This window comes from Oreochromis aureus, linkage group 16 (genome assembly GCF_013358895.1).
Source record: "Oreochromis aureus strain Israel breed Guangdong linkage group 16, ZZ_aureus, whole genome shotgun sequence".
In the NCBI taxonomy this organism is placed as follows: Eukaryota; Metazoa; Chordata; class Actinopteri; order Cichliformes; family Cichlidae; genus Oreochromis; species Oreochromis aureus.
This window is the reverse complement of record NC_052957.1, coordinates 1,041,201-1,066,400: the sequence shown is the minus strand read 5'-3', so window position 1 is coordinate 1,066,400 and position 25,200 is coordinate 1,041,201. Positions and strand designations below refer to the sequence as shown.

The 25,200-nt window shown below is 40.9% G+C and overlaps 3 long non-coding RNA genes across 3 annotated transcripts; 1 reads left to right on the top strand and 2 right to left on the bottom strand.

Moving 5' to 3' along the window:
* Nucleotides 1-16,755: 16,755 nt before the first annotated feature.
* Nucleotides 16,756-17,520, top strand: LOC120433742. The gene is made up of 3 exons (XR_005608732.1): nucleotides 16,756-16,837; nucleotides 16,928-16,973; nucleotides 17,388-17,520. It is a non-coding gene; the product is annotated as an uncharacterized LOC120433742 (long non-coding RNA).
* Nucleotides 17,521-19,948: 2,428 nt separating this feature from the next.
* Nucleotides 19,949-21,158, bottom strand: LOC120433743. The gene is made up of 3 exons (XR_005608733.1): nucleotides 21,145-21,158; nucleotides 20,216-20,336; nucleotides 19,949-20,048 (listed from the first exon to the last, which is right to left on the bottom strand). It is a non-coding gene; the product is annotated as an uncharacterized LOC120433743 (long non-coding RNA).
* Nucleotides 21,159-21,675: 517 nt separating this feature from the next.
* LOC120433741 lies at nucleotides 21,676-25,170 on the bottom strand. Its single transcript, XR_005608731.1, has 3 exons — nucleotides 25,158-25,170; nucleotides 22,127-25,075; nucleotides 21,676-21,894 (listed from the first exon to the last, which is right to left on the bottom strand). It is a non-coding gene; the product is annotated as an uncharacterized LOC120433741 (long non-coding RNA).
* Between the last annotated feature and the right edge of the window lie 30 nt (nucleotides 25,171-25,200).

Genomic DNA, 25,200 nt, shown 5'->3' with positions numbered 1-25,200 from the left:
AGCGAATCCGCCTCAAGAAGTTTGAGAGAGAGTATCAAGCTTCATATATGTTGCTACCTCATTTTGTGCGGCTGGATTCAAATGGTGTACATGACGGTGTTTGCGAATTTTATAGTTTTTAAATATTAATATTTTAGTATTCTTCCAAGGCCCCGTCAACAGTTTTGACATTAGGCTACATATGTTGATCATTTTAAAGGTTGAGTGACCATAGGTGTCATGACTTTGGTGTTCAAGACTTTATAGTTTTTAAACATTAATATTTTAGTGCAAATTTAGGCTAATTCATCTTTACGCGCCAAATAAACAGACTTCACTTGTGGTGTGTTGGCGCCGTCTTTTGGTCCCATTGAAACAAATTTCAAACTTCATTTGTGTGTGTTGGCTCTCTAGTGGTATGTCGGGAGTGGTACAGCCTGTTCACCCTTATTTGATACCGTGAATGATGACAATATCACGGCGCCGCACAGCCTCGCTGCTTTCAGGAACCATTGAGGTTTTGTTGCGCCGAACCATTGAATAGTTACGGTAAACACAATGGTTTATGCTTGGTGGAAAACCCATATCCCACAACCATAGCACACCCCTGCCGAGTTAAACAACAATATGCCACCACTTCGCTTTTATATGTCTTTTATTAGTGTTTCTAGGTCACAAATAAACTTTAAGATATTTTCAGGCGAGAAATGTAGGGTGTGTAAACTTCAAATATCTGCTTGTTTTATCAAGACATCCCATATTAGCGACAAGTGCTCTGACGACTTTTCGTCCTGCCTGACAGCCAGTCAGGTTACCTAGCTGCCGCACTTGGCTGCAAATGGACAGCGAGGGACTCTCTCTCTCCTTTCACCTTCCGGCCCCTCTAAATGCTCGCACAGAATCGAGTTACAGCTGGATGTGGTGGAAAATAACTGAGTTGTTTGGTGGTGCTATAACGCGGAGCTACAACAGTGGCAGCTATCCACCGTGGTGGCGACAGAAAGGATATGTCACAATCACGATCGACCGGTGTTTGCTAACGCTGAGGTCAATCGTGATCAGGGAAAGCGGAAGGCAGGAGCGTGAGGTGAACCGAATTTCAGGTAAGAAGTTATGACCTGCACTTATTTGGGTCCGATATAAACCGAAGTTTAGGTGTAGTTTATTTAGCAGCAGTTCTCTTATGTGTTGCTGATAGTCGGTTAGCTAGCTAGCGCCGCTAGCATAGTTAGTTAGCGCCGCTAGCGCACACCCTTCGTGAAAAAGCACCCAGGCTTGGCTTATATTGAGGCGGTGAAACTGTGGTCAGCACCCGGGTCGCCGCCACAGTATGTGTTTTAGCTGACTTATTTCGTTTATATGGGCCGATGATGCTGGAAACCGAAGGCAGGAGCGTGAGGTGAACTGAATTTCAGGCAAGAAGTTATGAACTGCACTTCATTTGGGTCAGATATAAACCGAAGTTTAGTGTAATTTATTTTCGCTGACCTTTATACAATCGTATTCGCCACGGAGTTTATATACAGCTGTGTGCGCATCAAGTTACTGACGTTGACTTTATTTATTCATTAGGTTAGTTCATAGAGTTGCCGCGTTTGCATAAACGGAATCGCCCCACATTCAGAGAAAAACATTATGATTTATTCTGTCGCTACGAAGCTTCCCCGTCATTCTCTCTCGCGTGTTGAAACGCCAATCATGAAACTGATCAATGATCGGTTGTTCGCTTTTATTTATCGCGCTAAACAACAGCAGCACGCTTAAGCTTGATCAGCTGTTGTTAGAATTCTTTGATTTTAATTTCTAGTATCAGCTGATGTTTGCTGGAGCATGAAGATGAAATCAGGAGATGTCCTTACTGAATCATCAGAGCTGAACTGGTGATGGAGAAACAGGTTTACACTTTAGGTGACATGAATGAGTTGAAGGGAAGTTATGAGTTGTTTCTGAGAGACAAAGACCAAGTCTTTTTTGTGTAGCTGACAGCTGGTAACTGTGCAGGGGCGGATCTAGCAAAGCTTTTTGGTCGGGGGCAGCTAGGGCATTAACAGAGAAAGGTGGACACAAAGATATACTTTTCTTTCTTACTCTCATATAAAATATTTAGCTTTTATTAAATAGTTATCTGAATCTCACAACCAAAGTTTGTATAATAATACACAAGATTGGCTGTAGACCATTGTTCATAATTCAGAACACTGTGTAAAAATAACAAAAAACAAAAGTGAATGCATGTGTGAAAAGTGGTCCATAATGTATCGCTTCAAAGCGTGTTCATGCAAACATTGTCGGTCTGCCGTGGTACAATGGGGACTTCTGCTCATGAACCTGTGTGCACAGCGCCTGCAAATCGGCGCTGTAATGGGTAACTTCATCTTTACACAAAACTGTAAGCTGTCATCTGTGAAGCGTGAGCGGTGTTTGTTTTACCATAGTTCATGGTGGAGAATGGCTGTTTCTTCTGAGTTTTGCCTCTGTAGCCGTATGAATGGCAACTACAGTGATTAGCAGCTTATTATAGGCACACACATAAAATTTCTTCTGAAATTTTCAGAAGGCTTATGTGTGCTTAAGACAAGAGGCAATTATTGGCTATTCGTTTATTATTATTATTATTCTCCAGTTTTCCGCCTGAAATTTTGCAGCTAATCTCGCCCGCAGTTTTGAGAGACAAGCTTCATATATATGTTACCTCATTTTGTGCGGCTGGATCAGGAATGGTGTGTTATGACTTTGGTGTTTATAACTATTATAGTTTTTTAAATATTAATATTTAGTGAAAATTTTCCGCCGCCTCTCTGCTCAACAGTTTTGACAATAGGGTTACATATGTTAGATCATTTTGTGCGGCTGGAGCTGGACTAGTATGGTATACACTTTGGTGTTCATGACTTTATAGTTTTTGAAATATTTAGATTTTAGTGCAAATTCTAGGCCAATTTCCATAGAAACAGACTTTATTTGTGGTGGGTTGGCTCTCTCTAGTGGTATACCGAGTAGTACGGTCAAATCTGTATGTTTGTTTTTTAAACTCAATATCCCATAATGCATAGCACGCCTGCCGAAGTTCAACAATGGCGGACACCTCTTCGCTTTTAAACGCCTTTATTCGTGGTTTCTAGGTCACAAATGAACTTTAAGATATTTTCAGGCGAGAAAGGTACCGTGTAAACTTCTAAATACCTGCTCGCTTTGTCAAAACATCCCATATTATATCTGACGATGTTGCCGGGTTAACTAGACTAGCGGGCGTATTAGCGCCCGCTCGATGTGGAAATAATAACTGAGTTGTTTGTCTTGGCTAACGCGCAAGAGCTACAACAGAGAGCAGCTATTCACCGTGTGTGTCAGAAAACATGCGGAACGAGACATAGAGGCGGCGAGGACCGCCGATCGACCGGTGGTAGATCGTGGGATCAGGCAAACCTAAGGCAGGAGCGTGAGGTGAACTGAATTTCAGGTAAGAAGTTATGAATTGCACAGGAGTTTTATAGCTGTGTGCGCGCGGTTACTGACGTTGAACTTATTTTATTCATAACGGTTAGTCCGTGAGAGTTGCCGCGAGACAAACGGAATCGCCCCATATTCAGAGAAAATATTACGATTTATTCTGTCGTTATGAAGCCTCCCGTCATTCTCTGGCCTGTTGCAACTTCAATCGTGAAACTGATCAACGATCGGCTTTCGCTTCATTTTGTTTATCGCGCTAAACAACAGCAGCACGCTTAAGCTTGATCAGCTGTTGTTAGAATTCATTTGATTTTAATTTTGGCGGGCTGGTCCAAACCAGGAGATGTCCTTACTGAATCATCAGAGCTGAACTGGTGATGGAGAAACAGGTTTACCCTTTACAGGGTCGCAAAAATCGCTAGCCCGACGCCCCGGCTAGCGATTTTTCCAATCGGGCTACCAAAATCCATCTCAGCCCTGCCCGCCGGGCTATCATGGAGGGAAAGATATGTCAATGCTTTTGCATTTTTTCGCAAATGTAGTTGAGTAATTATGTCATCGGCATCGATGAGCCACCGTCAATATGTGACACATTGAAATCGCGTTTTGAATTTGCGCTTGTTTTTGCTTTCACTTTCACTTTGCGCTTAACTGTGTGTAGAGAGCGACAGCACTAATTGGTAAGTCACAGATTAACTGCACACCATTCCTCTGACATCGCCTTATCAATCGTTAGCTTACTATCAAACATGACAAGTGAAATTCCTGCAGCAAGCTTAAACGTGATAGAGGCTGATTACGCAGAGAATTGCTGATCGTTATGTAAGCATGCATGTAAGAGCAGATGGATTTAAGCAGGTATTTTAGTTCTGCAGAGCCAAACAAGAGAGGTCAGGGTGAAGAAGGGGCAGCCAAAGAAAAGCCAACCACAAAACGGAAAAGTTATGACAAATCAGACTATGAGGGAAAAAGAAAGCGCAGCTTTATGGTTTCATGGACTAAAGAATTTATGTGGCTGGAATACGACTAGCTAAATAACCTCATGTTCTGCCGGTGTGTTGTGAGTTTCGATTTCTGAGTCGACAAGCGCCTTTGTTACTGGGACCAGTCATTTTAAGAAAGACCCCATCAGAACCCATGACAAATGCAAGAAATGCATTATTGCTTTCAGTCTGCAATATCTTTCCCAGAACAAACACCAATTGCAAAAGCATACTAAAATAAACCAAGCATAACAAGAAGTCCTGAAAATCTGTTTAGAACAGCCTACTATGTTGCAAAAGAGGAACTACCACTGGCAAAATTTAGCAGTCTTTTTGCAAACTTCAAAAAGCAAATGGCCTAGATCTTGGTTGCACTTGCCTCTTACCTGTGATTTCAGTGGAAATGTCAAAAATAAGGATCTGACACAGACTGATTCCTGTTGTACAGTTCTTACAAGTTCATAGAAATTTGTTCAATTAGAACCAAATATTTGAGTTGATGATTGAAATTGTTGTTGTAATTTGTGTTTTAATATTTAGATATTGATGAGCTTGATTTTACAATATTATACTTTAATGTATAATATTGTAAAGGAAACAAAACATCAATCCAAAAATTGTCCTCTTTTTTTTTTTTTATTCGGCTACTTAAATTTATTACCAAAACTGAAGAGTGCCTCCCTGGCGGCTACCAGGGATTTTGAAATTTTGCGAGCCCTGCTTTAGGTGACATGAATGAGTTGAAGGAAGTTATGAACTGTTTCTCAGAGACAAACAAACACCCAGCTCCTGTTTTTGTGTAGCTGACAGCTGGTAACTGTGCAGGGGCGGATCTAGCAAAGCTTTTATTAGGGGCCAGGTAGGGCATTAACAGGAAAGGGGACACAAAGATATACTTTTCTTTCTTACTCGTGATAAAATATTTAGCTTTTTATTAAATAGTTATTCGCATCTTACAACCAAAGTTTGTATAATAATACACAAGATTGGCTGTAGACCATTGTTAATCATTTACTGTAAAATAACAAAAAACAAAAGTAAATGCAAAAGTGCATAAATATTATTTTACGTGTTTGATGTGTGTGGCGGGCGTGGTCTGCAGTGCCGCTGCAGGGGAGGTGGACCCACGGGCGAAAGTCTGTGCTCTTCGGCTGTTTTTGGGTGTGTGTCGGGCTGTCAGTTGAAAAGCTACAGCCGGCTGTGTGGGTACACCAAGCATGTGTGAAAAGTGGTCCATAACGTAATGCTTCAAAGAGTGTTCATGCAAACATTGTCGGGTCTGCCGTGGTACAATGGGACTTCTGCTCATGAACCTGTGCACAGCATCTGCAAATCGGCCAGCAAAGTCACTTCATCTTTTACCCAAACTGTAAGCTGTCATCTGTGAGGCGCGAGGTGTTTGTTTTTACCATAGTTCACGGTGGAGAATGGCTGCTCTTCTGAGTTTTGCTCTCTGTAGCCGTATGAATGTCAAACTACACTGATTCGCAGCGCATAGGCACACATAAAAATTTCTTCTGAAATTTTCGCTTAGTTATTATTATTATTATTATTCCAGTTTCCGCCTGAAATTTTGCAGAATCTCGCCCCCGCAGTTTTGAGACAAGTTTCATATGTTACCTCATTTTGTGCGGCCGGATCTGGAATGGTGTGCTGACTTTTGGTCTTTATGAATTTTATAGTTTTTTAAATATTAATATTTTAGTGAAAATTTTCCCGCTCCTCTGCTGAACAGTTTTGACATTAGGTTACATATGTTAGATCATTTTGTGCTGGCTGGAGCTGGACTATTATGTCATGACTTTGGTGTTCATGACTTTTATAGTTTTAAATATTAATATTTTAGTGCAAATTTAGGCCAATTCATCTTTTGGCGCCCAAATAAACAGACTTCATTTGTGGTGTGTTGGCTCTCTCTAGTGGTATGCCGGAGTGGTACAGCCTAGTAAATGGTTAATACCATATTTGGATTACCGATTAATGATGATAATTTCAACGGGTGCGCACAGTGCCGCTAAGCTTTCAGGAGCCATTGGAATTTTTAAGGTTGCGCAAATCATTCAAAAGTTACGGTAATGCTTGGTGGAAAACCCAATATCCCACAATTCATAGCACGCCCTACAGAGTGAATAATGCGCCACCACTGTTTTATATGTCTTTATTCGTGTTTCTAGGTCACAAAATAAGCTTTTAAGATATTTTCAGAAGAATGTAGGTGTGTAAACTTCAAATATCTGCTTGTTTTATCAAGACATCCCATATTTAGAAGGAGCAGTGCTCTGACTACGCCGGTCCTGCCTGATGCCAGCTTGGCTGTTACCCAGGGCTAGCTGCCGACTTGGCTGCAAATGGATAGCGCAGGGACTCTCTGTCGTCACCTCTCGGGTCTCTCGCAAATGCTCGATAGAATCGGAGTTACAGCTGGATGTGGAAAAAAATAACTGAGTTGTTTGGTGCTATAACTGGAGCTACTAACAGTGGGCAGCTATCCACCGTGTATGACAGAAAGGACATGCCGCGAATGAGAGACATATGAGGCAGGCGATCGTGTTTCTGCTAACGTGAGGTCAATCGCGGATCAGGGAAAGCGAAGGCAGGAGCGTGAGGTGAACTGAATTTCAGGTAAAGTTATGACCTGCACTCTATTTGGGCTGATATAAACCGAGTTTAGGTGTAGTTTATTTAGCAGCAACAGTTCTCTTTACTTGTTGTTGATAGTCGCTTATTAGCTTAGCCTAAGAAGCTTAGCTTAGAAGAAGCGCGCGGCTAGCGTGATTCTTCGTGAAAACCGCGTTCCAGGCTTGGCTGATAGTGAGGTATGCTAAATTTGTTTAATCGCCGACCGCTTCGGCAAGGGTCTGTGTCTTAGCTGGACTTATTTTTCGCTTTTATAGGGCCATGATGCTGGTCGATGTGGAAAAATAACTGAGTTGTTTGCGGTGGAGCTACAACAGAGGGCAGCTATCCACCGTGTGTGACAGAAAGGACATGCCGCTAACGAGACATACATATGAGGCTACCGATCAGGTCTGCGGTGTTTGCTAACGCGGAGGTCAACCGGATCAGGGAAAGCTGAAGGCAGGAGCAATGAGGTGAACTGAATTTCGGGTAAGAAGTTATGACCTGCAATTTATTTGGGCTCAGATATAAACCGAGTTTAGTGTAGTTTATTTTCGCCAGTTGACTTTTTCAATCACTTCATAATAACTCTCGATCAAGCGTGGCTAGCTTAGTACCACGGAGTTTGTATACAGCCGTGCGCGGCTAAGTTAACATGTTACCAATGTTGAACTTTATGGACAGCCTCCCCGTCATTCTTCCTCGCCTGTTGAAACTTCAGTCATGAAACTGATCAATGATCGGCTTTTTCTTGTTTGTTTATCGCTAAACAACAGCAGCACGCTTAAGCTTGACTCTCAGCTGTTGTTAGAATTCTTTGATTTTAATTTCTAGTATCAGCTGATGTTTGCTGGAGTACAGCTGAAGATGAAATCAGGAGATGTCCATTGAATCACAGAGCTGAACTGGTGATGGAGAAAACAGTTTTATACCTTAGGTGACAATGAATGAGTTGAAGGAAGTTATGAACTGTTCTGACAGACAAATATACACCAAGCTCCTTTTGTGTAGCTGACAGCTGGTAACTTTGTGCAGGGGCGGATCTAGCAAAGCTTTTGCTAGGGGGCATGGGTAGGGCATTAAACAGAGAAAGGTGGACCATAAAGATATACTTTTTTCTTTCTTGGCTCTCATATAAAATATTTAGCTTTATTAAATAGTTATCTGAATCTTACAATAAAGTTTGTATAATAATACACAAGATTGGCTGTAGACTATTGTTCATCATTCAGAACACTGTGTAAAAAAATAACAAAAAAAGCAAAAAGTGAATGCAAAAGTGCATAAATATCTATTTTACATGTTTGATGTGTGTGTCGGGCGTGGTCTGCAGTGCCGCTGCAGGGAGGGGGTGGATTCCCACCTGAGATGCACCTGCAATCACGCCTCTCAGGCGTAGTCTGTGCTCTCGGGCTGTTTTTGTGTGTGTGTGGGCTGTGAGTTGAAAAGCTACAGCCGGCTGTTTGGGGTACACCAACCATGTGAAAAGTGGTCCATAACGTAATGCTTCAAAGCGTGTTCATGCAAACATTGTCGGATCTGGCCGTGGTACAATGGGACTTCTGCTCATGAACTTGTGTGTGCACAGCGATCTGCAAAATCGGCGCTGTATTGAAGTAACTTTATCTTTACACAAAACTGTAAGCTGTTATCTGTGAAGTGATGGTGTGTGTTTACCATAGTTCATGGTGGGAGAATGTGGTGCCTTCTGAGTTTTGCTCTCTGTAGCTATAATGAATGGCAAACTTCACTGAATAGCAGCGGCATAGGCACACATAAAATTTCTTCTGAAATTTTAGCTTCGCTAAGATCTAGTGCCTATTATCATTATTATTATTATTTATGTATTATCTCCATATAATTCGTCCGATTTATTATTCTTATTATGAATGACGGTATTACTTTTTTCATACAAAATTTTTGTAGTTTGAGACAAGTTCATATATGTTACCTCATTTTGTGCGGCCGGATCTGAATGGTGTGCTATGACTTTTGGTGTTTATGAATTTTATAGTTTTTAAATATTATTAATATTTTAGTGAAAAATTTTCCGCAGCTCCCTCTGCCAAACAGTTTTGATAATAGGATTACATATGTTAGATCATTATTTTAAAAGGCTGGAGCTGGACTAGTATGTTGTGACTTTTGGTGTTTATGACTTTTATAGTTTTTTAAATATTTATATTTTAAGTGGCCAAATTTGAGGCCAATTTCCATCTTTTAGCGCCAAATAGAAACAGGACTTCATTCAGGTGTCTTGGTTTCCTCTAGTGGCAGGCTACCGAGGGAGTAGTACAGCGAAAAAGACTTTATCCTTGTGTTGAAAACTCCATATCCCATAACAATTCCAGCACGCTCACAGAGTGAATAATAATGACCACTGCCGCTTTATATGTCTTTTATTCGTGTTTCTAGGTCACAAATAAACTTTTAAGATATTTTCATGCTAGAAATGTAGGGTGTAAACTTCAAATATCTGCTTGTTTTATCAAGACATCCATTTGGCATGCTTTAGCTGACAATTCTAATAGCTAATCTAATAGCTAGGGGATTTGTCGTTTCACCTCCCTAGTCCTGCCAAATCACAATAAAGTCAGCCTGGAAAAAAAGGCTGCCTTTATATTTTGTGGCTACAGTAGATAGCACAATAATAAAATACAGAGAAAGGCCGGGCCCAACAATCATATCAGGAAAGCGAAGGCAGGCGTGGTGACCCCATTCATGAGCAAGCACTCTATTTGGGTTAAGCGACAGTGGAATTGTGGAAAACTCCTTTACAGCTAAACAGGAAGACAACTGTGTCTTGGCCCGACTTTAGAATCCATGGCTCCAGGGAGGGGCGGGCCATCTGCCTCCCATGTAATTCTGCCTGTTGAAACTTCAGTCATGAAGCGATCAAAACAGGATGAAAGACATGCTTGTCGGAAGAGGAGACAGAGATTAATAACAGATATTTTGATGTCTTGCTGATGCAGAGAGCTGTTTCAGATATCCTTGCTGAATACACAGCTGAACAGTGAGAGAAACAGGTGACTGAGGAGAAATAAACACTGAAGAGACAAAAGCCTGTTTTATTTAGCTGACAGCTGGTAACTGTGCAGAAGGCGGATCTAGCAAAGCTTTTGCCAGGGGCCAGGTAGGGCATTAACTAGAGAAAGGTGGACACAAAAGATATACTTTTCTTTCTTACTCCTCATACAGGGAGTGCAGAATTATTAGGCAAGTTGTATTTTTGAGGAATAATTTTATTATTGAACCAACAACCATGTTCTCAATGAACCCAAAACACATTAATATCAAAGCTGAATGTTTTCGAAGTAGTTTTTTAGTTCAGTGTTTAGTTTTAGCTATTTTAGGGGGATATCTGTGTGCAGGTAAGACTATTACTGTGCATAATTATTAGGCAACTTAACAAAAACAAATATATACCCATTTCAATTATTTATTTTTACCAGTGAAACCAATATAACATCTCCACATTCACAAATATAGCATTTCTGACATTCAAAACAAAACAAAAAACAAATCAGCGACCAATATAGCCACCTTTCTTTGTAAAGGACACTCAAAAGCCTGCCATCCATGGATTCTGGGTGTTTTGATCTGTTCACCATCAATACTTGCAGCAGCAACCACAGCCTCCCAGACACTGTTCAGAGAGGTGTACTGTTTTCCCTCCTTGTAAATCTCACATTTGATGATGGACCACAGGTTCTCAATGGGGTCTAGATCAGGTGAACAAGGAGGCCATGTCATTAGTTTTTTTCTTCTTTATACCCTTTCTTGCCAGCCACGCCTGTGGAGTACTTGGACGCGTGGTGATGGAGCATTGTCCTGCATGAAAATCATGTTTTTCTTGAAGGATGCAGACTTCTTCCTGTACCACTGCTTGAAGAAGGTGTCTTCCAGAAACTGGCAGTAGGACTGGGAGTTGAGCTTGACTCATCCTCAACCCGAAAGGCCCCACAAGCTCATCCTTTGATGATACCAGCCCAAACCAGTACTCCACCTCCACCTTGCTGGCGCCTGAGTGGGACTGGAGCTCTCTGCCTTTACCAATCCAGCCACGGGCCCATCCATCTGGCCCATCAAGACTCACTCTCATTTCATCAGTCCATAAAACCTTAGAAAACTCGGTCTTGAGATATTTCTTGGCCCAGTCCTTGACGTTTTCAGCTTGTGTGTCTTGTTCAGTGGTGGTCGCCTTCAGCCTTTCTTACCTTGGCCATGTCTCTGAGTATTGCACACCTTGTGCTTTTGGGCACTCCAGTGATGCTGTAGCTCTGAAATATGGCCAACTGGTGGCAAGTGGCATCTTGGCAGCTGCACGCTTGACTTTTCTCAGTTCATGGGCAGTTATTTTTGCGCCTTTGGTTTTTCCATTAACGCTCTTTCTTGCGTAATTCCTGTTGACTATATTTTGAAATGAAATTGCTTGATTGTTCGATGATCACGCCTCAGAAGCTTTGCAATTTAAGACTGCTGCATCCCTCTGCAAGATATCCTCAATTATTTTTGACTTTTTCTGAGCCTGTCAAGTCCTTCTTTTTGACCCATTTTGCGCTTAGGAATGGAAGTTGCCTAATAATTATGCACACCTGATATAGGTGTTGATGTCATTAGACCACACCCCTTCCTCATTACAGAGATGCACATCACCCTAATAATTAGTAGTATGCTTAATTGGTAGTGATGTAGGCAAAAATACTGATTTGCCTAATATTCTACGCTTGGAGTAAGACAACTTTTTTGTGCAGCTGAAAGCTGAGGATGATGTGGACTGTAAAATACCCATTTGCCTATTAACTGCACAAAGATATACCCTGCTCTCATATAAAATATTTAGCTTTTTATTAAATAGTTATCTGAATCTTACAACCAAAGTTTGTATAATAATACACAAGATTGACTGTAGACCATTGTTCATCATTCAGAACACTATGTAAAATAATAAAAACAAAAAGTGAATGCGAAAAGTGCATACATATTTATTTTATGTGTTTGATGTGTGTCGGGGCGTGGTCTGCAGTGCCGCTGCAGGGGAGGTGGGACCTGTACGGGTGTAAAGTCTGTGCCTCTTGGCTGTTTCAGTGTTTAAAAAGGCCATGAGTTGAAGTTTTACGGCTGCCTGTGTGGGTACACCAACCATGTGAAAAGTGGTCCATAACGAATAATGCTCTGGAAAGCATGTTCATGCAAACATTGCCTGGGTCTGCCGTGATACAATGGGACTTTGCTCATGAACTTCTGTGCACAGCGCCCGTAAACCGGGCTGTGGGCCTAAGTCACCCTCATCTTGTTACCCAAAACTGTAAGTTGTCATTCCGTGAGCGCGAGCAAGTTTGTTTTCTACTATAATCTCATGGTGGAGAATGGCTGGCCTTGCTGAGTTTTCGGCCTCTGTAGCCGGGATGAATGGCAAATCACACTGATTAGCGCAGCGTACAGGCATGCCATTACATTCCTCTTGAAATTTTCGCTTCTAGTTCTTATTATTGTGTGTGGATGCCCCATGTGGCTTCCACACTATTGTTTTCCTGTTTCTCTCTCTTCTTGGCCATTATTCCCCTAGTTGCTTTCCTGCACACCTTTTGGCACTTAACCACTTCCAGCAGTCTTCGCGATTTTCCCAGTCTCAAACTCCATGTTACTGTCTCTTGCTCTCTTCTGCTCTTTCGGGCAATGACTTTTAAAGTTTATTACTGCTATACTTTTAAAATATTACATAGTTTTTTTCCTTTTTAATTTGTCCCATTGAAATGAATGGGAAACTTCCACAATTCCTGTTAAAACTTGCTTGTCTCTTTGAAACTTCAACTACTTTGTCATACTTTCACTCTAGAAACTCCATTCAAACTTTAAAATGTTCTCAGATTATCGGCTATTCCTGTCTGATTCAGTCAGATCTTCGCTTTTAATCTTATCTCTCTTGTTTCAGCTGCACCAGATTTTCAGAAAATACATGTTGCTATGGTTGCTATGCAATTAAGTCAGAGTGAGTGCGTTGGTCCGTTCGAATTTTCTCTTCATGTCTAAAACAACTTCTTGCTCACTCACTCAATTTCCACTCACAATCTCACTGATGTTACATCAAAACGTAGGTATTTTTGCTGGAGCTTTCAGACTATGCCATCTATCTTTATTGGGTTGTGAGGTTTACCGTCTCGCAATTTGGCCCGGAGTGACATACGTGTCTGACAAGTCCCTCATCTCAAAGTCTATGAGGTTTTGAAATTCAGAGCTGAAATTTGTAACGGGAGGCATTTTAAAACGCCTGGTCTCTTTAACAAAGCAGTTAGGGACATGAGGCTTTGTGCTAACATATCTTCAGACACTGCTGACACTCACAGTGGAAGCAGTTTTTACAATTATCTTACCGTTGAGCAAATGAATGCGTGCTTGTTTGAGGGGTGGAAATCTGTCCTTCTCTCAGTCTTCAAACTCTGGAAATGAAGCTGTCTCTTCTTCCTCGTCATATCTCCGCGTATGGAGGTAGAAAATCGCAGTCAAAATACACCAAACCGCTCGATTCACCCAGTACAAGAATTGCGCTCGCTAGCCTCCTAGTTTTTGAGTTAATCACGACGTTTGTAACTCCAAAAACGGCGTTTTTCGCTCACCGCGATCTCATCGTCTGACTGCCAGCATCTCGTCTTTCAGACCGCCCTGCTTCCAGGTGTGGCGCGATCGCAATGACACGGCTGGCTCTGCAGCTCAAAGGTCGTGGGTTCAATCCCACCTTGGTCCACGCGTCACTACAAATTTATACACCATCACAGACCTGTAATTTATAGAGACATAATTTCTGATACAATTCTGCAAAGTTTTATGATTTTAGCAGCTTTTCTAATATGGACCTCAGATTCTGTCAACACCATACATGGCAGAAATACATACAAGTAAACAGCCTGATGAAGCAGACAGAAGCAGTACCTCTGATTGGTGAATTTGAGCAGAACCACAGGTTGTTCTGCCTCTCAGCAGAGAAATTTCTGCCTCTATTCCACCTCTTTTTCAGCGCTAATGTTCTGCTAAATCATAGTATTTATACCAAGTCCTAGTGTTTCTGCCAAATCATAAATCATAAGTAATGTGGCGTGTTGGGGGAACAGCTAGTTCCTCCATCATGCCTTGGGACATGTGCTGCTGTTTTGATGTTCTTGTCATTGTTTGATGGTTGACGTGGCTTTGAACTGTTGTCTTGAATGCTATGTTTATACCACGGTACAAAGTCACTGACAGTTATTGTTTCTAGGAAGAATGCAGCACCATTAGTGAGTTCTGTTATGCTGTTATTGAGGCTTGTAGCACATTGTAAGCACAAGTAAGTGTATTTAGTAAATATCTCCCCTACCAGCTTGGAAGCGTGGAAATACAGGCTCACTCTCTCCTGTGAGTTTCTTTCCAAGATTCATCTGCATGCCACAATAATTTTAATAGCAGTTAAGACGAGAGGCTTTGTGCCAATTCGATCTCTTCAGACACCGCAGCTGGAGCAGCTTTTTACTGGCATGCTACGTTGGAGAGCCATAAACTACGCCAGCCTTTTCAAAACTCCCAAAATGAAGTCGCTTTCTTCTCTTGTCATATTCTCCGCGATGGAGGCACAAAGAGCAATGAAAATCGGTAGTCAAAGTTCACCAAATGCTGACTGATTCTACCCAGTAGCAGGAATCGTGCTTCTATCCTCACTCTAGTTTTTGAGTTACATCGACATTTTAGATCTCCAGAAAACGGCGTGCCACGCCTCACCGCGATCTATTTTCTGACTTATATATAGTATTTGTGTTAAATGTAGTCTGTGCCAAACTCCTTTATTTCTGCCAAACCATGGTATTTGAAGTTAAAACATGTATTCGTGCCAAATCATAGTATGCCAAATCATAAAATTTCTGCTACAATGAGTAGTATTTGTGTTAAAACAGTTTATATTTATATGACAAATGTGCTTTTATAGAGAGGGCTGCTGTAAAAAGACTTAAGTATAACTGCTAGTGTTATTTATTTATGTTTGTATGTTGCTTGAGCCTTTTGCTGAAACGACAGCCTTTGTTGGTAGACAACCACACCTTTGTCTCTCACTGCAGCACAGGTAAACGAGTGGTGCTAAGTCCACTTTAGCTCAGAATACCTCAGTGAGTAGCACCTGCTACTGTACTTTCTGCTGTCCCGTGTGAGGATGCTTAGGTGACCGTGTTAATTCTTCCTGCTTTTAAATACAACTTCTGCTCTGCATCTGCTCTGCACAATGTCTCATAATGTTTGTTTAGTTAAAAAAATTTGAAATCGAAAATATGTAAACTGAAAGCAAAAGTCACATTTTTAGAGTGAACTTTGAAAAAGAAAGAGTTGGATTTAAAATTTTCAGATTCAGATCTTTTAAATTAATGTACAAAAAAAAATTCTTCAGGTTCGGATTTTTCTCTCAGCTTCAATTTTTTTTTTTCACTTTCAGATCTCTATTTTTCAGTTTCAGACTTTTGGCCCTGTTTTGGCGTGGTGGGCGTGGCTACACACAGAGGGGCGGGGAATCATGAGTGACAGCAGACCGCTGCAGGCTCAAGATGGTCCATTTTTCATGTTGCCTTCAGGAAACCTGGGAATGAACATAATTTATCAAACGCCTCCTGCACTATATTATTTGATAATGTTTAGAAAACATGTCATGCATAACTGCTAAAACTCAGTTACTAAAGCTCTTTCAAGCAGTAATGTGTACAAATTACGCCGTAACTGATCAATTATGAGACGTTTTCCCAGACACTACGTGAGAAGTGGTCATTTCCCATGCTCTCAAAGTAGCGCGCATTGTATCGGCTGGGGCTGCTGTTAACTTGTCCCTCAGTGAACGATGGCGTCGTCTTCCAACAACACTGCTGGCGCGAACAATCAGGTGAGTGTTTAAGTTTGGAACAATTACACTGCAGTCTGTGAATACTACGAATTTAAGAAGTGGCTATTGTTACGGTTAATTTTTCGGCTATTCTTTTTTTTTAATAACGTTTTTTGCTGAAATGCTAGCTCAACAGAAACGCCTCGCTATCATTTTCGGCTGAAACTTACGTCCTAGTTGATCTGTAAGCTTGGAGAACAACAAAGTTAGTGAAGTAACGTAAAATTCTTTGTATTTAATTTAGGAGCAGCTAAAAGAGAGATGCTTCAGCGACTACTGCATAAAGTTTCCCAGGTCATGCACAGACAACCCCTCGATGTGGACTATTTGCAGTTTGTTATCGACCATGAGATGGTCCTTTTAAGATCTTTGTCCGATCAGGTTGAGATCCCTCAAAGTATTATAAATGCTCTGATAGAGCTGTCAACTGTGCTCAGTATGGAGGACGTCAATCAACAAACCCCTCTCAGGTGTCAGTGTCAGAAGGAAAGCTGGGACGTCCAAATTACAATGTATCGCCTGTACAGCTCCAGATACTGACAGAAATGTTCTTATCAATCACCCAAATTGCAAAACTTCTTGGAATATCTGTGAGGACAGTGAAACGTCGTTTGCATGAATATGGCATTTCCATAAAGCAGTGCTACAGTACAACAAGTGATGAAGAGCTGGACAATTTAGTAAGATCTATAAAGACAAGAACACCTCATGTTGGATACAGGATGATGAAAGGGATGCTTCAAGCCATGGGCCACCATGTACAGTGGAAGAGAGTGTACTCGTCGATGCACCGTGTGGACTCTGCTGGTATTTTCTCAAGAATGACAAGGTTGGGATTTGTGGTCCGAAGGACATATTCAGTGCAAGGTCCTCTTTACTTGATGCATATAGACACAAACCATAAACTAATAAGGTAGGATGAAGTCTGACAATACTGCTAAATACTGAATTATGTTTTATACCTGTTAATGCCCTAGTTGTTGTTTTTGTTGTTCTTTTACAGATTTGGCCTGGTGATATTCGGAGGGATAGATGGGTACTCAAGAAAGGTGATTTTTCACTTTCAAAATTGAGCTGAATGAGATGTTAATTGAAAAGTGAAATACTTGTGTTTTGGTCACCATAAAACTTACCATATACTGTAATATAGAGATCCTTCTGTAGAACAAAATGTTCCTAATCTGTTTGTTTGTCAGTATTTGGTGACTATAAATGCTTGGTAAACTAATTCTTCAAGTTGCTAAAATGATTTTTTTTTTTTTACCCTTTGCATTTGGGTGAATAGTTGATTACAAGTACTGCTACATCTCATGGCAGCTTGCTACCTTGGGAATTATTTTTTCTTGTACTTATAAATATAAAATAAATGTACCAAGCTACAATACCTGATAAACATGTTTCTATCTTTAATTATAGTAACTTGACTTGACCAAGTTTCCACTTAATGATATTTACATCTCTAGATCATGTACCTGGGTGCTGCTGCCAACAACAGAGCATCAACTGCACTTGCTTTCTTCTTGGAGGCTGTACAAAAGTATGGGTTTTCATTGAGGTAAAATCTACACAAAATTAATTTTCACAATGACTGTGCAAATGTGTAAATATGATTCCCCCCTTGATTAGCAGTGTAATTATTTTGACATGCAATATGTAAACTGTAGCCTATATGATCAGTTGTTTATACATCCCCATACAGTTGTTTAAATGGTTCAAACATTTAGAATTCTTGAAAGGTGTGCTTATACAGAGCTGCACACTGTTGAATGACCAAAACAATAAACTTCTAATAACCAGTCTAAAGTAAAATTATATTAAAAACACAAAGGCTGCAATAAATTTTAAGAGTGACATGTTTTTTTAGATTTAAAACAAATTGTGCTGTCGATGTTTAATTTTGTTTCAGAGTTCGAGGATCAAGGGGTGGAAAATGTTGGAATAGCAAGATGCATGTTCACCATCCGGGGCTGTGGAAGAGGAAGCTTTCTGTCAGGCAAGAGTGTTCACAACCAAAGGTATGTGTAGTATTTGTATAAATGTCCCATGGAAATAAGAAAATGTTCTTATATATTTTTCAATTCAGTGAATTTCTGGGTAAAATTCTGAAAACGTTGCCATATTTTGATGTTGAACAGAATAGAGCGCTTGTGGCGAGATGTGTGGATGGCTGTTTCAAGCATGCACTATGAAACCCTTCACAACCTCGAGGATGAAGGCCTTCTGGATCCAACTGATGGTGTCCACATGTTTTGTGCCCAACATACATTTCTTCCACGTCTGCAGAGGGATCTGGATGTCTTTAGACAGGGTTGGGATAACCACCCTCTAAGGACAGAGAGGAATCTGTCCCCACAACAACTGTGGACACTGGGACTCCACCAGAATCCAGTTGATAATCCAGACACAGTGGAGGTACTAAAACAAATCTAAATTATACAATCCCTCTTTAATCAAGTTTCAAAAAGTGCACTTGGAGATGTTGAAAAAAACACGGTGTGCTGTCACTGCAGACTATCAGCTTTAAGTTGAGGGTATTTGCATCCAAATCAGTTAAAAGTTGTAGGAGTTACAACAGTCTGCATGTGTACCCCCCACTTGTTAAGTTACCAAAAGTAATGAGACAGAACATTAATCATAACTGAAACTGGATCGCAGAGACTTCAGCAGATGTTGGGCTTCATACCTGCTGATGCTCTGTCAGGCCTCTACTGCAACTGTGTTCACTTCCAGCTATTATTGAGTCATTTGCCCTTCAATTTTGTCTTCAGCAATGAAACACTGCTCCGTCAGATTCAGGTCAAGTGATTGACGTGGCCACTGCATAACATTCCACTTCTTTTAACTATTTGTTTTTTTCTGCAGAATGCTTTTAAGTGATTGTCCATCTGGACCATCAAGTGCTGCCTCATGAGTTTCAAGCATTTGGCTGAATATGAGCAGATATATTGCCCAAAACACTTCAAAATTTATCCTGCTGTTTTTGTCAGGAGTTGCTTCACTAAATACAAGAATATCACATCCCTGGCCATGGAACATCAGAGAAGCCAATTGTTCCATTACTTTTGGTCCCTTAAGTGGAAGGCACATATGAAAACAGTTCAAATACCTCTGCAGTTATAGCCAATTGTGTTAGTTCCATTTCAAATCCATCGCGTGGCATATAGAGCCAAAAGTAGAATTCCCATGTTCCAATATTTATGGAGCTGACTGTTTGTCTTGAATTTCCCAACACTGTTTTTGAATTGTCATTTGAAATATCTTTTTTTTTTTTTTTTTAAAATCATCACAGGAAATCGAGGATGCATACTTGGATGTCAACTCTATTGGTGAGCTGGATGGGAGCAATCCTGGAGTAATTCTTCCATCTGTTGAATGTCCTCTATCTGAGGAGGACATGGCAAGACTAAGAGACACTGTCAATGTAACAAGGCCCTCTCAGTCACATGGCCGAGACATTTATTTGGATGTACTTAACTTTGTACTAACTCACCGTTCCTAAGCGGCAACATTTTATTTTGAATTTTCAACCCAGAGAAGGTTCATGAATAGCTCAGACTTTTATTTGATGTGATATACATGTAAAATGAACCTGCCAGGAAATTTTATGTGAACACTCAAACATCACATTACAAACTATTTTTTTTTTTGTCTCTGGCACATTTTTCAACAGTAAACCTGTATGTTTTTGTGTGCTTCATGCCACTCATTAAAGAACTCTGGCTGTCAATCTCCAACTTTGAAATGTGCTTCCTGAACATTAAATGGAAGGAGCAGCATTTTGAGTTACACCTCAAAACTATTGATAGACAATGCTATGCTTTTACACATTGTTAAATTCCTGGCCAAGATGAAAAGCCTCCACCAGAACCATTCTGAATTGACTATAGGACTTCATATGTTTCACAGGCAGGACAATGGTCTTAGCACAGGATGACACAACAGGATAGCAGATGCTGTGATTTCCAAAGTCAGCTTCACAATTGTGATTAAATTTTACCACCACAGCAAAGTCCTTCTTTTCTGAGGGAGGAGAGGAACATGGCCTTGACCGGTGATCCATTGCAGAAACCTGGCAGGTGTGATAGATCTTGGGCCATCTTCGTCAGCTACATGTTCTTGACCTTCTGTTAGGATAAGAGTGAATTTTAAGACGTTTTGAAGAACCCTGGCCTCTTGGACAAAAAAAATATCTAAATATTTTAATTCGATACAAGTGTAACTTTTGTCACAAAAACCTTAGAATATAATTTTGGAATGTGACAACTATAAACTAGACAAAATAACCATTTACCTTCTGACTCATAAAGCAAGTCCTGAATGAAGTTAACCAGGTCCAGCTCAAACTGATGCTTGGAGGTTCCCTTCTCACTCAGCTGAGGGTGAATGGACGCCATGACAAACTCGGCATTAATCTATGATGATATTAGAAAGCAAAGCAACCCAACGGCTTGATTACTTCAGGGCTGCAGTATTTGGGGCCCTAGAACTTTTCCACAGTTTGTCACATTATAGCCACAAACATGAATATATTTTTATTGGAATTCAACATAAAAGACCAATAAAAGTGGTAAACATTTGAGAATTGTAACAAAATTCATCCATGATTCCAAACATTTTTTACAAATAAATAACTGAAAAGTGTGGTGTGTGTAATTATTCCGCCCCTCAGTCAATACTTTTAGAAACACCTTCTGCTGCAGTTACAGCTCCCAGTCTTTTAGGGTATTTTTCTACCAGCTTTGCACATCTACAGACTGACATTCTAGCTCATTCTTCTTTGCCAAACTGCTCCAGCTCAGTCAGATTAGATAGACAGTGTTTGTGAACAGCAGTTTTCAGATCTTGCCACAGATTCTGGATTGGATTTAGATCTGGACATTGACTGGGCCGTTCTAACACATGGAAATGTTTTGTTTTTCTATTGTTGCCCTGGCTTTACTGTATGTTTAGCAATCATCAGGAAATGTCTATGGGCAACTGACTACACTGAGACCAAAGGGGCTGAATAATTACACACACCACACTTTTCAGTTATTTATTTGTAATAAATATTTGGCATCATGTATGATTTTTGTTCCACTTCTCTAATGTACACCACTTTGTGTAGGTGTTTCATTTAGAGTTCAAATAAAATAGATTCATATTTGTGTCTGTAATGTAACAAAATGTGTAAATGTATGTAATACATACATGTAAAACTGAAAATACGTTTGTACTCACTTTCACATCTCCCCAAGGACGAAGAGAGGCTGGCAGATTTCTGGGTATTGCTTAATCAGCAGGTGGAGGCCATACAGCTGCAAACCCTCCTTGAGTTGTTCCAACATTGGCTGCAATCTAAGCACAGCATGGAGTGTAATGGCTCTGTGGGTACAAAAAGAGATTAAACAACATCTTCAGATGCTATTTTTCTTACATTCATATAGAAAACGAAAACATGTCACAGCATACCGGACAATCGGTTCCTTGTTTTGAACCGAGATGGCTCCAGTGAATCCACAGTTTAAAATCTCATCAGTAAGGCCCTGAAGTGACTGCTCAGTTGAAGATTCCACCTAAAAGTAATTTAACAGATGAAATTATATAGCTGCAATGTGTACTAAGGCAATATTTTTTTACTAGTTATACAGCACCTGGTCAATCAGTAACCGCAACTGTGAATCTGCCACTGTATTTTTATCCAGCTGTGTTGGGTTGATCTGCCCATTGCAGAGGTAACTGTAAGCCCACTGGCTGAAAAATGTAGGGCAGAACCTCCTTGTGCCAAACCGACGGCCAGAATCTCACCAACAGTCCTACTTATACAAACAGCATGAGTGTATTGCTTATAGTATAAAACATGACAGTTTTCCCTTTCTTTAAAATAAACATGCCTGAAGAGTCCACTGTCAAAGTCAGTAAGGGAATAGCGTGGACTTTTTTGGTGTGGTGGTCCTTCAAAGAAACGAGTCTCGATTCCGGCGACCATTTCTATTGAGAGAAGAAAGTTATGAATTATCCGATGTAAAACATTCATTTAGAGCTGGGTGAAATAAGATTTTTTTCATATCACAGTATTTTTTTCATTTGAGGCAATACTGATATATATGACATGACAAACTCATATATTATTTTTTTTTTAAATCAACCGTAACAATAGCCACTTCTTAAATTCGTAGTATTCACAGACTGCAGTGTAATTGTTCCAAACTTAAACACTCACCTGATTGTTCGCGCCAGCAGTGTTGTTGGAAGACGACGCCATCGTTCACTGAGGGACAAGTTAACAGCAGCCCCCAGCCGATACAATGCGCGCTACTTTGAGAGCATGGGAAATGACCACTTCTCACGTAGTGTCTGGGAAAACGTCTCATAATTGATCAGTTACGGCGTAATTTGTACACATTACTGCTTGAAAGAGCTTTAGTAACTGAGTTTTAGCAGTTATGCATGACATGTTTTCTAAACATTATCAAATAATATAATGCAGGAGGTGTTTGATAAATTATGTTCATTCCCAGGTTTCCTGAAGGCAACATGAAAAATGGACCATCTTGAGCCTGCAGCGGTCTGCTGTCACTCATGATTCCCCGCCCCTCTGTGTGTAGCCACGCCCACCACGCCAAAACAGGGCCAAAAGTCTGAAACTGAAAAATAGAGATCTGAAAGTGAAAAAAAAAAATTGAAGCTGAGAGAAAAATCCGAACCTGAAGAATTTTTTTTTGAAAGTGAAAAAAAAAAATTTGAAGCTGAGAGAAAAATCCGAACCTGAAGAATTGTTTTTTTGTACATTAATTTAAAAGATCTGAATCTGAAAATTTTAAATCCAACTCTTTCTTTTTCAAAGTTCACTCTAAAAATGTGACTTTTGCTTTCAGTTTACATATTTTCGATTTCAAATTTTTTTTTAACTAAACAAACATTATGGCCCTGATTTAACTCCATAGCTTAGACCATGATAGGGGCATAATGTGTGTCTGTTGTTGACCACACGGAGACTTTCAGAGTTGCAGAGACTTTTTTCTTTTCTTTTTCTTTTTCTTACTGGAACAGCTGGTTGCAGTGGTGTGACCAAGGATTTTTTTTAGTCTCACCATTGAAAAATTTGGTCGCATTTGCGACAAAATTAGTCGCACTCCAGAGCCTTGCCTACTGTATGCTAATAGGAGAGATGCATACAGAGCCACCCCCCTCCCCCCACTAGCGAAGTCAGACCACAACCTGGTCTACTTACAGCCACAGTACACACCCCTCGTCCAAAGGCAGCCTGCGACAACACGCTCCATTAGGAGATGGACCCCAGAAAAGGAGAAAGCTCTGAGAGACTGCTATGACACCACAGACTGGGATGTGCTTCTGAGCCCACATGGCGAGGACATACAGGGGGTGACACACTGTCTGACAGACTATCTCAACTTTTGTGTGGACGTGGTTGCCCCTGCTAAGACGGTGCGGTGTTACTCTAATAACAAACTGTTGGTAACGCAGGAAGTCAAAGCTGTCCTCGAGATGAAGGCTACGTCCACACTAGCCCGGATAGATTTGAAAACGGCGTTTTCGTCTGAAAACGCTCTGCATCCACACTAGCATTTTCAGTCGTTTTTACAGAGTTGTGCATCCACATTGAAACGGATGAAAACGCTGACATTTCAGTCCTGCGCATGCGCAAAAACGAGTGAGAATTAAAGAATTTGAAGAAAAGCTGTCTGCAGCATGTACAAACTGATATTAATCTTTTTTAGGGCTGTCAAAGTTGAGAGCAATCAAAACAACTGCTGTATAATGACCTCCACTATCTTTGTTTAATTGGTCACATGACTGCATCACATGACTAAAATGCGTCATCGTTTTAGAACGTCTGTGTTTTCGAGCGTCCACACTGCGACGGGACAGCTGCGTTTTCGAGAGCGGTTTCAAAATGCTGCGTTTTTCCTTGAGGAAAACGCCGTCTCAGTGTGGACGGGAGGCCAAACCGGAGAGAAAACGATGCGTCTTCAAACGAAAACGCATTAGTGTGGACGTAGCCGAAGAAGAAGGCCTTCAGAAGCAAAGTGAAAGAGGAGATGAAAGCAGCATAGCGGGAGGTGAAACGCTGCCTGAGGGAAGCAAAAGACACCTACAGGAGGAAGGAGGAGTAGATGTTGGAGAGGAACAATATGAGGGAGGTCTGGAATGGTGTGAAAACCATCACAGGCCACAACACCAAGAACAGCACAGTGGGGGGGGGGGGACTGTGGAGAAGGCAAACGAGCTCAACAACTTCTTCAACAGGTTTAACTGGCACACAACCCCCCCACCCTCACCTTCACTACAGAGCCCTCTCCCTACTCTCCTACCCCCAGAGGAACGCACCTGAGGGATTAATAAAGTTTCATCTAATCTTTACACTTAGCAGAGTTCCATGAAATTACAATAAAATCGACCTAAAATTAAACCACAGTCTGATCATCCAACAACAGCTGACACAGCAGAATATCAAGCATTCATAAATGCATGTGTACAGTAAGGGGAGGGGGGCTCAGCTGTTCATATGGCTTGAATACAAAGACGACTCCTCAGCCAGGCCTCATTTCAAAGCCCTGTAGCGCCACCCTGAGGCTGGCCCCAGTCCTACCTGTACACGGGCAGGGGCTGTTGAGGCCAGCAGGAGGCGCTCCAGTTGAACTTGTTGTCCCATCAGTCACTGCGTGCACGCAAACATCTGTTTGTGTCATGCTCGCACACTTCAGCTGCATTTATGAATCATTTGAACGCTCCTTTATTTATTTTGTGCATCTCGATGATGTTTTTTTCTGCCGGGCTGTTCTTTTGGTCCGCCTCTCAGACTAAAGGTCAGCTGTTACATCACATACACTTAATACATACATGTTTTTTTTACAGGCTACTGACAAAAAAACAAAGACAGCACTTTTAACCACATCCTCGTTGAAAACACATAAATGCAGAACTTCACAGCACAGGAAGTTTTGGTTTTAGTCGTTTATTTATCCAGGTAAAAAATCTCATTTCCAACAGAGTCCTGGTGTTATGAAGGAAGAAAGGCTCAGAGTTTTAAGTCATCACCATCATGGGCTCATCTGATTAGAATGAGAATAAGCAGTCATCAATCCTTTATAGGGTTCTTCTTTTATTCTCAGAATCAATAAGGAAAGACACACATGGAGTGCTAACGCTGAAAGGAAACAAGGTGTGATTTAAGTCACTCAATAACTCAAAATAACACATGAACTCAGGAGACTCCAACAGAAACTCACCTCAGCTGCCGGCCCATGTGTGAGCGAAGAAAGAGTGAGCTGT